The sequence below is a fragment of the Bacillus rossius genome, chromosome 15 (assembly GCF_032445375.1).
Source record: "Bacillus rossius redtenbacheri isolate Brsri chromosome 15, Brsri_v3, whole genome shotgun sequence".
In the NCBI taxonomy this organism is placed as follows: Eukaryota; Metazoa; Arthropoda; class Insecta; order Phasmatodea; family Bacillidae; genus Bacillus; species Bacillus rossius.
The window spans coordinates 5,786,458-5,799,663 of NC_086342.1; the positions used below are offsets into that span (position 1 = coordinate 5,786,458).

At 36.3% G+C, this 13,206-nt stretch overlaps 1 protein-coding gene across 4 annotated transcripts in view; it reads left to right on the plus strand.

The window, feature by feature from the left end:
• The window catches only part of LOC134539483 (glutamate receptor ionotropic, kainate 2), a 639,484-nt gene that overhangs the window by 586,086 nt on the left and 40,192 nt on the right, over positions 1-13,206 (plus strand). The window lies entirely within an intron of this gene.

The following is a 13,206-nucleotide window of genomic DNA, read 5'->3' on the forward strand; positions in this document are numbered from 1 at the left end:
ATTTTCACATTAATTACTATAGTAAAAATACTACGCTTTCTGTTAAATATAATAAGCGTATGACAGATACTTAAGATGTATTTTAGGTTAATGTTAGGTAGTTTCAGGTAAATAACTATTTAACTTGGTATATACATTGTTGCCAAATATCATTTTTAAAATATACGCATTATGTGTATGCCTTGGTTCTCGTCAAAGAATCACTGCTGGAAACAATAAATACTTCACCGCAAAAATTTTTTTCAAGAAGTTTTCTAATTACTCTTCACGGAGACTTGACGGATGAAAAATAGCAAGGAAATAAGGGTGACGAAGGAAAATTCTGTTTCCAAAGGAAAAGTGTGAAAATGCGAAAAAGAAAAGTTCTGAGGAGCTGTCGAAAACACGCGGGCGAGTTTTAATGACAAGAGAAAATTTCTAATCCCCAGGAGTTGGTATGCGTTGAAAGTCACTGTTCGTTGCGGAGAAGGGGGAGGAATTAACTCGCGTGAAAAATGTATAGTAAATTAAGTAATTCCATTGACCAAGTTTTGATGTTCTTGGAAGACAGTTTGGTCGACGCCATTAAGGCTTGGTCTAGAACGCCATGTTGCTTTTGGTTTTTTTTTTTTCGTGATTACATTTACTTAAGAGCTATTTCTGAAATTTTAACTTAATACCTCCCTGACATAGAAATTTTTCTGCTAAAAATATTTTCAAAAGTTATTACACTTAGTGGATATCTGTTAAAGATATATGTGGCGGAAAAAACAAATGCAAGGGAGGTAAAGAGTTAAAATTTGATAAATATCCCTAAAATAAAAATAAAATAAAAAAACATGCATGGCGAGAACGCGTTATAAAATACGACACAATTTTTATTTAATATTCTTATGAAAAAATCAATGTATGTATTGACTGGAATCTTTTCTCTATTAAAACAGAAATCATATCACGTTGCAAGAGGGAAAAACGTAATTAAAATTAAGGTTTAATTTTTTTTAAACCAGGAAAAAAACTTTACATTATCCATTCCAAGACTCGCGTGGATTGGTCTCATGTAACCTGAACCTGGAAAATGGAAATCAAGATGGCAGGGTCGATATTCAACGCACTTGTAGTGCCATCTAACGAGAAGCTAAAGAACAATGGCAATTAACATCTTCCAACGCACTTGTAGTGACATCTAGCGAGTAGCAAAAGAACTATGGCAATATGTCGATTTGGAGTTTGAGCGAAGTGTTTTTCCACTTTTTTTTTAATGATTGGCAATTTGGTAATCGTTTGTTACCGACGAGTCAACTACATACTCCTTGTAATGACTAATTCGTGGTATTGTTAATTTTTTTTTATTTCGACAATATTATTGAGAGTTGTTTGGACACTTTCAAATTTCCAGCTACACATTAAGCCCTTTTCACAATACCGCGACGCGACGCGACGCGACGCGATGTGACATGACGTCATACCAAACCAGCCAATCACAACTACATCGCCCGCGATGCGCGACAGCTCACTTGGCGACGAGGCTGTTTCGTCGATTCGGCGATGTCGCTAATGACGTCAGAAATAACAGCCAATCAGAAACAAGATTGTGGTAAAGAAGAAGAAGAACTGAAAACAAGAGGTAAGAAACGATGTATTGATGCAACTAAGTAATGTTAGTAAACAACACGTGGATTTTGTTCAATTGAAATGAGTTGTGAAGTGCGTCTGATCGATGAAGTTCAGTAAAAACCGTGTTTGTACGATGTTTCTAGTAACAAATATTGTAATCAGACGGAGAAAAATAATGCTTGGTTAGAAATATATTATGGGCTTCGTGATTCCTATCCATAATTAAATGCTTCTACCAGTCAGTCAGTGTACAAATATAATAACAACAATCTTAATATTACCGCCAAAAGCTTTTGTTTACAACTATGTTGTAAAATATCCCCAGCAGAATGCAGGCTGGTTCGGTTTTTTTCGCCAGCTGCATGGCGATCGCGTCGCGCTATTATGAAGTGCACTAGCTGGCGACATATATTTACGTCGCTGCCTTCGCTACATCACGTCGCCAGATCGCGTCGCATCGCGGTATTGTGAAAAGGCCTTTACCCGTGACTCGAACCCAGAACTCCTCACTAGCCGGTGTGCATTCGTCCGAGACGCGGAGGTTGGCGACACTGCGCCGCCTCGCTCCATCGTTGGCTAACCTGGAGACGCGGCTTTAAGCTGGGTTTACGATTGATTTCCTTAAGAATTATAACTTAACATCGAACACACGATTAAGTCAAAACTACATTTTCCAGTTTATGATTGACATAGAAGTCGTTAATTCTAACCAATCACAGCACAAAACACCTGGTCGGCCATTGTTCTAAACGGAGAAGCAGGTTTGAAATAGGTTATTGACAAATGGGATATCTATTTTTCGAAATGGATGATGATTACAAATGACAAATATACGAATTCTAACCCAAAATACTGCCTCGCTCGGTCCAATAATAAGACATAAACTTCCGGTTGAAAGGTTCCGGTTTGTTGTGATTGGTCGCTTCCCTTAAGTCTTAACGAAAAATATAAAATATAACCATTTCTGTTAAGTCTTAAGTCATCATATGGTTCGCACACGACCCGTCAAAATTCACACACGACAATCATAAACCATTCCAAGTTTACATAGAGTCATCTGGTAAGTATCCGACGAAGTCTTAAGTCTTAATTCTTAATTTTCAATCGTAAACCCACCTTTAGGCCCGTGCTACAACCACGGATTACCTCAACAATGAGCTCTTCCGTTTGCGTTGCTCCGTGCGACCAATGGTAGCCATGTTTATTTATGTTCTAAATACGTTAAAAATGGTTACAGATACATAAATATCTAATGTTCTATTATTAATTTGCCGTTTGTTTTTATTACATACTAGCTTTACCTTGTCACGTTAAGTGGAAAAGATAGAAATTATAAAGCACACAATTTGTTTGTAATTTGTACACATATACTAAGAAACTCTTTCCATCTCTCTCTTTCTCTCTATCTATCTATATATTCATGTATAAATCTCACTATATTTCTCTCCATATATATAAAATCTCTCTCTCTCTCTCTATATATATATATATATATATATATATATTTACCCATACAACTCTATATCACTCTCTATTTCTTAATATGTCTATGTTTCTATCTTCTCATTCTGTCTCCCTACCTATATATCTCTACATCTCCCTATATATTCCTCTCTCTATTTCTATATATATCATATCTGTGTATCTCCCTTTCTATCTATACCGTTCTCTATGTCCAAATCTATGTTTATATTTTCCTATCTAAATCATCATCTTTACAAAACAGAAGACGAAAACATACATATAAATATATATATATAACTATATATTTTTTATCTATCTTTTTACCTTTCTAAGGTGTGACATAGGTCCATAAAAAAACGCGCGTATTCGAATGCAAAGTTGTGCCAAAGCATTTAAAAGCAGTCGGTGAAGAACTTTCGGAGACTTTAAGGTTTTGATCTAACGAACATTTATATATTTATTTATATAGATGTAAATGCTGTCCGTGCTATGATCTCGAAGCATGATCTTGTTTTTTTAATTAAACTAGTGTTTCGTAATCTCATCTCCGCTCACGTGATCCGTCGCCGTTGCAGAACGGACGGCAGAGCGAGCGCGCTGCAAGCTCGGGTCTGCCGAGACGGGGAAGCAGGCTAAGAAACTCAGCCGCGCAAATGGGCGGACCTTTTTTTTTCTTCCTCGAAAGAAATAATATTCAAATATTTTAATATTCTTCGTTATTTCCGCTGGGGCTGTTAACGGGACTCTGGGGATCTCTTATCTGCTTCATCCTCCTCCACCCCCCCTTATCGCTTTTCTTTTTTTTTTTGCCGTGCGAAATAACAGGACTAAAAAGACGAGAGAAATTTCGGCCGTCGGTTGGCAATGCTGCATTTAGAAAACCAGAAACGTTTATGAGTAAAAATGTTTTCACGAAATTTTTGACCCGGTACTTATTGAGTGTTTTTATTTAAACTTTCTGATGTTATTTAACATTAATCAAAATAAAAATCTAAAACAAAAGTTTTGAAAAAAAACTTCAAATAACAGTAATTAACAAGGAACTATCAAGCTTAAAACATTGGCAATAAAGTAACAACTGCGGTTACCCAGGTCAGTGTATTTTACGTGTAGAAAATTCCTGGACATTAAGCCTTTTCTTAAAATGTTCCTGTAAAATTTTATCGCCGTTTTTTGATGTAGCGTGAAGTTTCAATCATATAGTAGTCCGTACGTGGCATTAATGTGAAGCCCTCTCAATCTGTGCTGGTGTAAGGTAAAACAGGGTTAGTTGGGACATGTTAATAGCTATAGTTCTTTTGCTACTCACTAGATGTCACTACAAATGTGTTGGCCGTGTTAATTGCCATTGTTCTTTTTATTCTCGTTAGATGTCACTACAATTTCGTTGGACGAGTTAATTGCTATTGTTCTTGTGTTTCTTGTTAGATGTCACTACAAGTGTGTCGGCAGTGTTAACTGTCATATGGCCATAGTTATTTTACTACTCGCTAGATGTCACTACAAATGCGTTAGCAGCGTTAATTGCCATTGTTCTTTTGCTTCTCGTTAGATGTCACTACATGTGCGTTGGCAGTGTTAGTTGCCATTGTTCTTTTGCTTCTCGTTAGATGTCACTATAAGTGCGTTAGCAGTGTTAATTGCCATTGTTATTTTGCTTCTCGTTAGATGTCACTACAAGTGCGTTGGCAGTGTTAATTGTCATTGTTTTTTTTGCTTCTCGTTAGATGTCACTACAAGTGCGTTGGCAGGGATAGTTGCCATTGTTCTTTTGCTTCTCGTTAGATGTCAGTGCGTTGGACGAGTTAATTGCCTATGTTCTTTTGCTACTCGCAAAATGTTACTCCCGGTATTTTTTGGCAGTGTTAATTGCTCTAGTTCTTTTGCTATTTGCTAGATGTCACTATAAGTGTTTTGGGAGTTTTCGGCAGATGTAAAGTTTGGACGTAGACATGCTTAACCCGTCGTAAATCGCTTGCTTACATCTGCAGGGAATTCTGAATATTTCTGGAAATTAACCTGATCAAGGTTAGATTTTTCTTTTCCTTGGTCATTAAATATATAATTCACGCACATGCTGCCATTTATGATGATAACTACACCTTTCCGGTACATTACTATTTATTTCTGTGTTTTTTGTGCACTACGAGCAACTTAACACGCCATCTCACACGGAATATTGTTACAGACAACGCACCTAGTTTTAGGGAGATTTGACGAAAAATTTTCTGGCTTTATTTTTATTAATAAACTTATGTTTTTATCTTGTCGGAAATAAGATAATGGTTATTGGGGAATTGTTGAACAAAACCATGAGCAAGTACAGTTAAAATGATAGGCTTGGTAATATATTCAAAATGGAAGAGTCTGGAATCAATATATTAAAAAGACAGGCATGTTTAAAATTGTCAGGTTTCATGAAATGGTTTTACTCTGACATCTGTAGAATAGAAGGGTGAGACAATCACTGTTGTAGCCTGCGATAATTCGAGGCTATATTTTACTGCCAGTAATTGTCAAATGAGTATAAGAAAAATGATTTTGCCATATTTAGGCATATAAATGTCCAAAAGACTTAGCTAATTCTGAGTTCTTCATTGAAGGGTTCAAAGAATGTGGATCTTTTTTTTCTTCAAAGAAACGTCATTTTGTCCACCTATTATTATTTTTTGGTCATAGCTCGCCATGCAATTCTATATAACTCACTGAACTTGCTAATCAAATAATTTCGGTACTACTTTGTCAACCAAATCACACAACGTATGTCTTGCAGCCATTAGACATGTTTTTCTTTTGGCCTATTGAAAAAAAATTGCATTTTACTAACACAGGCTGTAATGAAACAAAAAGGTTAAAGATGGACACAATCCAGAGTTGGTCATTTATTGGTTAATAGAATGTAACAATTCAGCATCAGTAGATAAGGGCGATAAGGCTATTAGTGAGTTTACATCTTTGCAATCGCAATGTTTTTTATAGACTGCATGTTTGCCATTTCATATTATCAGGAAACTTCAGTCGTCCTAAACAACCCAGCATGATTCCTTATCAGTGCCGAATGTCTCTACTATTCACTCTTTCTAGCGCGCGCACACACACACATTTCTTCAGTTGAGCCAGGACCTTCAACAATGTAAAAAAAACCCGCCTCGTTACAATATGTATAAATGAGTTATTGATATATCTAAGCTAAATAATGGAATTTGTCTGGAACCAGTTCTGGATTTTAATATGAAAAAATTCATGTAATTTTTTTTATCATTCTGCATTGGTTTTTACACTAAAAAAAATATTTTTTTAATAATTTTGATACTATCGGGACAGATAATCGATATCGAAAATAATATCGGCATGACAAAAAAATATTGATACCGAAATATATCGATGTTTTAAGCAAGAAATATCGATGTTTGCGATGCATCGATGCATCGATGTATCGTCTCGCCACCCGAGAGCCGGGTGGTCGCCGAACCACGCGCCGACGCCTGCAGCACTCGGCTAATGAGATCTCCGCACGGCGGCTCTCCGGAGTGATTACACCCCCTCCCCCCCTCCATCCTCCCCCCCTCCCCGCGACCACGCCGCAGGTCGGTGGAGTCAGTGATCTTCCAGCAAGGAAGGAAGACCGGAGGCTTCTCTCCTGATAAGCGCGCAGAGCGACTCTCGCGCGTCTTCATTTAACTAATTAATAACACATACCTACTACATTACGTCACAAGAACTATATATGTTCACGGAAGCAGTTTAAATAATTTTAAATAGCGCTGATTATTATTTTCTTTTTTGACGTGACAACGTCTAATAAATCGATGAACGCCGACTGCACGTACGAAATATGTCCCGTTATGCACATTGTTCCGTTACGCTGTGTCCCGTTACGCTGTCGGCGAGTGCAGTAATAATAGGTTATGTTACAATTGACTAAAAAATTATGGTGATTCATATAATTGATTATAGATATTTGATATCATTTTATTTATATGAAAACTTGTTCATATTTATATTTAAACTTTATAGCTAAACGCCAGTTTTTAAAATTAATTACAAGTCATCTACACGTGAACTGTTTCGTCGACTGTAAAGTGAAGTGAAAAGTTAATGTGGTTTTCATTGCTTATTACAACAATTTCGGCAATAAAGGTTAATTATTCTTGCATTTTAAAAATCCGATTACTAGTATAATTTCAAGTATTTATTCTTTTATTATTAAAATTAAAATGATTCAATTTTATTCATAAAAGTATGCAATCATTTCATCAATGTTTTGTTATGACGTTGTCACGTTAAACTATCGTCCGTAAACCGACTTCACAGACAACCAATTTTTTTTTTAATGTGCAAACATCTTATCTCTCGGTCCTCGGCATTTGTTAGGAGTAAAATTCGTGAATGGAACGGAAGTCGCATGGAACGTAAATGTATAACCACGGTGCGAACCAAACTTCTCAAAGCCAAAGGGAAACAAACTGTTTTTAATGAGTATGCCCAAACCCGGAATTTAGTATTTCTTCAAATCGTTTTCCGCTTTTATCGTAACCGCCGTAGCTGCTCCGGCAGCGAATTCTAGCGGCGGGCGCGGAAGCTACGTGTGATTCGCGTCAAGAAATGTATTTTAAAAAAACATAATTAGCGTATAGTTACCACGCTCGACACTATTTTTAATTATTCTACGTTAAATTTCGTATCTGAGTCTCGTATTATTATTGTATTTGCAACATGAGCACACGTAAATTTTCTCGTTACCGAGATTAGATGTTACACGTCCATGGCGAATACTGGAAGACTCGTTTACATTTATTTATTTATTTATTGTAAATCTTAGATCTTAGTGTTGTATGCCACTAGAAAGAAAACTGACTTCAACTTTATTGAGCTAATTCAACATTATTATTACATGATACTGTATTATTATTGTTTATAATAAAAGTCCTTTTTTTTTCACAAACGAGGTGTGAACCACGTCAACAATTCGCCCTTGAGCATTACAATTGCGCACTCTACCTATGTGCTACCATTGAATATATATATATATATATATATATATATATATATATATATATATATACACACACACACACATTCAATGGTGCTACCTAGCATATTTGGATTTTGCAAGGAGAGAATGTATTATCACCATTATAATACCAGTTTTCTTGCGTATTTTAAAACTTGTAATTACTTTTTATGACTATTTTAGTTTTCCACTTATATTCCAGGGTGTTTTCACTATCATAAAGTTTCATTTGGTACACCTGTACGTTTGGTATGACCCCTAATGATAACGAAAGTGGCTACGTACGGGTTTGCGTTGCTTCACGTGGGTTTGCCATATTCACTATCCTTGTTACACATTTCCGTTGCATTCACGAAATTACTCCTACAAAATGCCGTATACCGAGGGCTCAGATGTTTACACATAAAAAAAATATATGCGAAATTCGTAAAACGTCGTCGACGTTATCAAAGCGTCCTTTATCCCCAGACAAAGCTATTTATGTGGGGGGGGGGGGGGGAAATTCTTTTGCTCGGACGAAAATGCGGTGGAATGCTTCTCTGGCATTTTCCGTCACTAACACGAATGCTAAACGAGTGTGGCATGAAAAAAAAAATGGAATACAAGATATTGGGTTTTTCTGCGATGTAAAACCGGGCCACAATTTTTTTTTTTTTGTTTTTTTTTCCCTCTCGGTGCGTCGCGGCCAAGGGAAAAGAGGCCTTAAGGGCCACTCGAGCCTTAGGGAGAAGAAAAGTTTTATAACTCGCGACTAAATAGAAGAGCATCGTGGGATCTGCGCATGAATATGTAGAGCGCCTTTGTTCGCGTATTGTCAAGCCGAGACTGCCTCGTCCCCTTGGGGGGGGGGGGGGAGGGGGAGGGGTGATGAAAAAAAAAATTCGCCCCGACGATAAACGATGTGAAAATTTCTGACGAGGACCGGCCACCCGCAGTGAAGATCTAAAGGGGTAACTTTCCTAGGAGCAGGTTGTTGTTTCGCGCGTCGTGTGGGAGCGTAAAGGAACGAGTTCGGCGCAGAATGGTGCGCTCAGTGAGAGTGTTTTTTTCCCCAGCCAGCGTGGTTTTAGGTTGTTCAGTCGTGGAGCGATTTGCCTTCCGGAGCGTCATCGACCATTTAGAGCAAAACTAATAATGATGGTATAATTTCTTGATTAAGGGTGTAGTACGTCTCTTTCCAGGTCACTTTTTTTATACTTGCGTTCCACGTGGTTTAACTTGCCGACTCATTGAGTGGCTGCTGCACTTTCAGAAAATTAAAGTTTGGCATAATTGGATGCCAAAGTTTCATTTTTAAAGTTTTTTATTGTGCAGTGTGAAAAGTCAATTTTGCTGGCTACTACGTGAAATGGTTTAATTTATTTCAGAAAAAAAAATTATTTAATTTTACGTATTTTTTTTAAATCCTTAAATTTTGGATAATGTTCATCTTGTATAATAAAATTAGCTTGACGATCATTTAAATTATGCACTTACATTGAACTCAGTAATTTTCTATTTAGTAACTTTTTTTCTTCAAAATTTAGATTTACAGTGCGTAATTATTTACAGTTCTGTGAAACGGACGATCTTTTTTTTTGTTTCGAAACACAATTTTTTTTAAATGTCTTCAAACATAATCACGCAAGCACCTAAAGAGTTAAACATACCTTAAAAAATTTTAACATAATAAAAAAATTTGGAACGCAAAACCGTTGCAACCACTTGGAGATTATAATTTCACAAAAATTATGAATTAAAAATTACGGACAGACAGATGGAACTTTTCGGGCCGTGTGATTGGCTGCAGGTCAATGTTGTGTTTCCTGCTTGAGCTCTCCTTCAATCACATCGCCCACCTGGACAAATCACAGCTCGTCTCGAATGGCCTACGAAAATACTGAGCCAGAACACCCATTACCTTCATTTGTTTAACATCTTTGAAGATGGCTGCAACGAGGCATACCGAAACGTCGCCTAAGGAAAACCATCATTTCCAGAATGAAAGGGGGTGTTAGTTTCGTTAGAGTTGTTTGTTAGCCAACGAACATTATGAGATGTCAATTTGATGTTCGATTTTTAAAATCTTACATGACCTAAGCTCAAACTAGCGTGAGCCAGGTTGGTTTCATTATTAGTTGGTTTTATATTATTACGAAAGAACCATATAATTAAAATATTTTGTTTATTTTATTATTTTATTTATTTGGCAGTTTTAAGTGCATTAGAGTTAGGATATATTTTATATTGTTATTGACATAAATTTGTACTGATACTTCTTGATATTGTGTTGATTTTTTTTGTTTTGATCATTTTTGTCTTAGTAGCCTAGATGTTATTTTCTTCACTTTATTAGTATTAAAAAATTTTTGTTATATTCAAATTCGTAAAGGAACTAATAAGGTTAGTTCTTTTAGGTCTTTTCAACCTTTTTCGAATGCTATTACAAAGGGAAAAGGAAAAAAAATCATGGAACTACAATAGAATTTACCTTTTTTGTATACATGTAGAACCATTAACTGAAGATAAAAACGCCATGCAATCATGCAGACATGGCCAACCCATGAAAAAATTAATCAGCCGATGTCGTGTCCATTCGTGTGGTTTCTCTATGACATGCAGTTGAAAAACCAGCAAAGAAGTAATGCCCATAAAAAAAATGTTCTCATTCAATCTCCCCCGTTGCAGGAATCATTCAAATAACGTATCTCTTTTCTCTCTATTTTGGGCAAAATAAAATATAAAAAAATGAATCATGTGAAAGGAAAGGGGTTTGGCGCACTCCAATTTTCCAGCGCCAGGAATACGCCTTAACCCAAATTTTCTTCCCCTCCCCCTTCACTGGTTCGGTACTTTCCAGCTATAAAAGGGCTGGCAGCCCTCCCGTTAGAGAATTACTTCTCGGCGGGAATTGGCGTCGTTCCAGACGGTCCCGCGACACTGACTCCACCCGCGGGAGTGGAAAACAATGTTTCTCTCCCCGCGGCGGAGCTCATGTCATGAGCGGTGTGAGCTCATGTCATGAGCTATATGTGACCTCATGTCACGATCTATGTGAGCTCATGTCACGAGCAATGTGAGCTCATTTCACGAGCGATGTGAGCTCATATCAGGAGCGATGTCAGCTCATGTCAGGAGCGGTGTGTCTTGTTAGTGAGGCGGTATGATAGCGCGGTATGTCCTCTGAACTGGCGCGCATTTTCCTCGACATGCATAGGACAACTGTGAAATTCGAGCTGTATGAGAGTCATACCATTGTGGCCTGGTTTTACATCGCAGAAAAACCCAATATCTTGTATTCCATTTTTTTTTTCATGACACTCGTTTAGCATTCGTGTTAGTGACGGAAAATGCCAGAAAAGCATTTACCGCAATTTCGTCTCAGCAAAATATTCCCCCTCCCCCCCTACCCACATAAATATCTTTGTCTGGGGATAAAGCCCGCCCCACACGATACCCATTTCCTTAGCAGTTTTCATGTAATTTTTATGCTAGCGCGCCTGCTCCCGTGTGGGTAACATTTCAGCACCCTTCCAAGGGGTCTGGCTCTGGGTATAAAAGTTTTCATACCCAAAGTCTTAGCCAAAACCGTAATAGAACGTGTTCTATTTTTCTGCTATACCCACGAGCTGGAGCCGTCAAGATGGTGGACCCACGTGTTGCAATATAACCCCGTATATAGTCTGTATTGTCAACATTAAGGGACGTAACAAATGTAATGGTATGCCAAATGAAACTTTATAATAGTAAAACTACTATGGAATATATTTGTTAAGCTGAAATTGCCACAGAAAGAAGTAATCGGAAATTTTAAAATACGTTATGAAATGGCGAAGGGCACGATGGCAGCGGTAGAAGGGTGATTTTGAATGTGGTTCGAATCCTCATCAGTTCAATTTTTTTTAGTTTTTTTTAAATAACAGATAATTAAATTGTACATACTGTGCTTTCTGCAAATATAAATTATTAGAATTAATTTATAATATAATATTATTAACTACATTTAGGTGTCTCAGTCCATTGATTTTATTCATAGTACTACGTACCTAGATTTATTTTTACTTTTAAAAAAAGTAAAGTAAAATCACATGTTCACAAATAATTTAAACCAAAAGTTAATTTTATAATTAAAACGCCAACGTTTATTAAGAAACGAATGTCCATAAATTAATAATGAATAAACTGATATTTCATAGCGACACACCTGTGAGGGTAAAAAAAAAACATGCAAAATGTTTTTCTTCACCTAAGATTTAAATTTATTACGCGGTATGTGCGTGTTTATTTGTCTCACTGGGTTACAAAAAATATTAGTTACAATTTCTCTAATTATGTAGTTAAATATATAAGTAATCAATAAATCTTATATATAACATATATGAATCGATAGCATTTTTTTACTATTACAATGAAATTAGCTTGATTAACTGTATAATTAAATTAATATTTGAATTTAAACCGTACATAAACTACATTTAGTAAACCCCATGTCCCTTGTATCATTAAAATTTATGTATTTTTAGATTTTGAAATTAACCTACAACTTAAAAATATATTTGTAATTCCAAAATTGCTCTTAATTTGTTTTTAAATACTAAACCAATTTTGTTATTTATTTGCAAATGAAAAATATAAGATAAAATATCAAATAATATTTCCGCAAGTTACATAATTTTTAACACAAACAGGTGTAACTTTCACTTTTTTTTTCTTCAGTATTTTGATAAGTTGACTACGACAGGTTTATCCTCCCCTGATATGTTTGCTTTGGTCGGCAACTGCGTTGGCTGGTTTTCTGTTAGCATTCTAGGTATCGTGTGTATGGAGTTAAAAAATCTTTCTGCGATTCTGCTATACAAATTTTTATGAAAATTTTTATACCCATGGGTATAACAGAAGTTATAGCAGAAAATTGGCATCGTGTGGGGTGGGCTTAAAGGACGCTTTGATAACGTCTACGACGTTTTACGAATTTCGCATATTTTTTTTTTTATGTGTAAACATCTTAGCCCTCGGTGTACGGCATTTTGTAGGAGTAATTTCGTGAATGCAACGGAAATGTGTAACAATGATGACCAAGTAGTGAAGATGGAAAACCCACGTGAAGCAACGCAAACCCGTATATAGCCACTTTCGTTATCATTAGGGGCCAT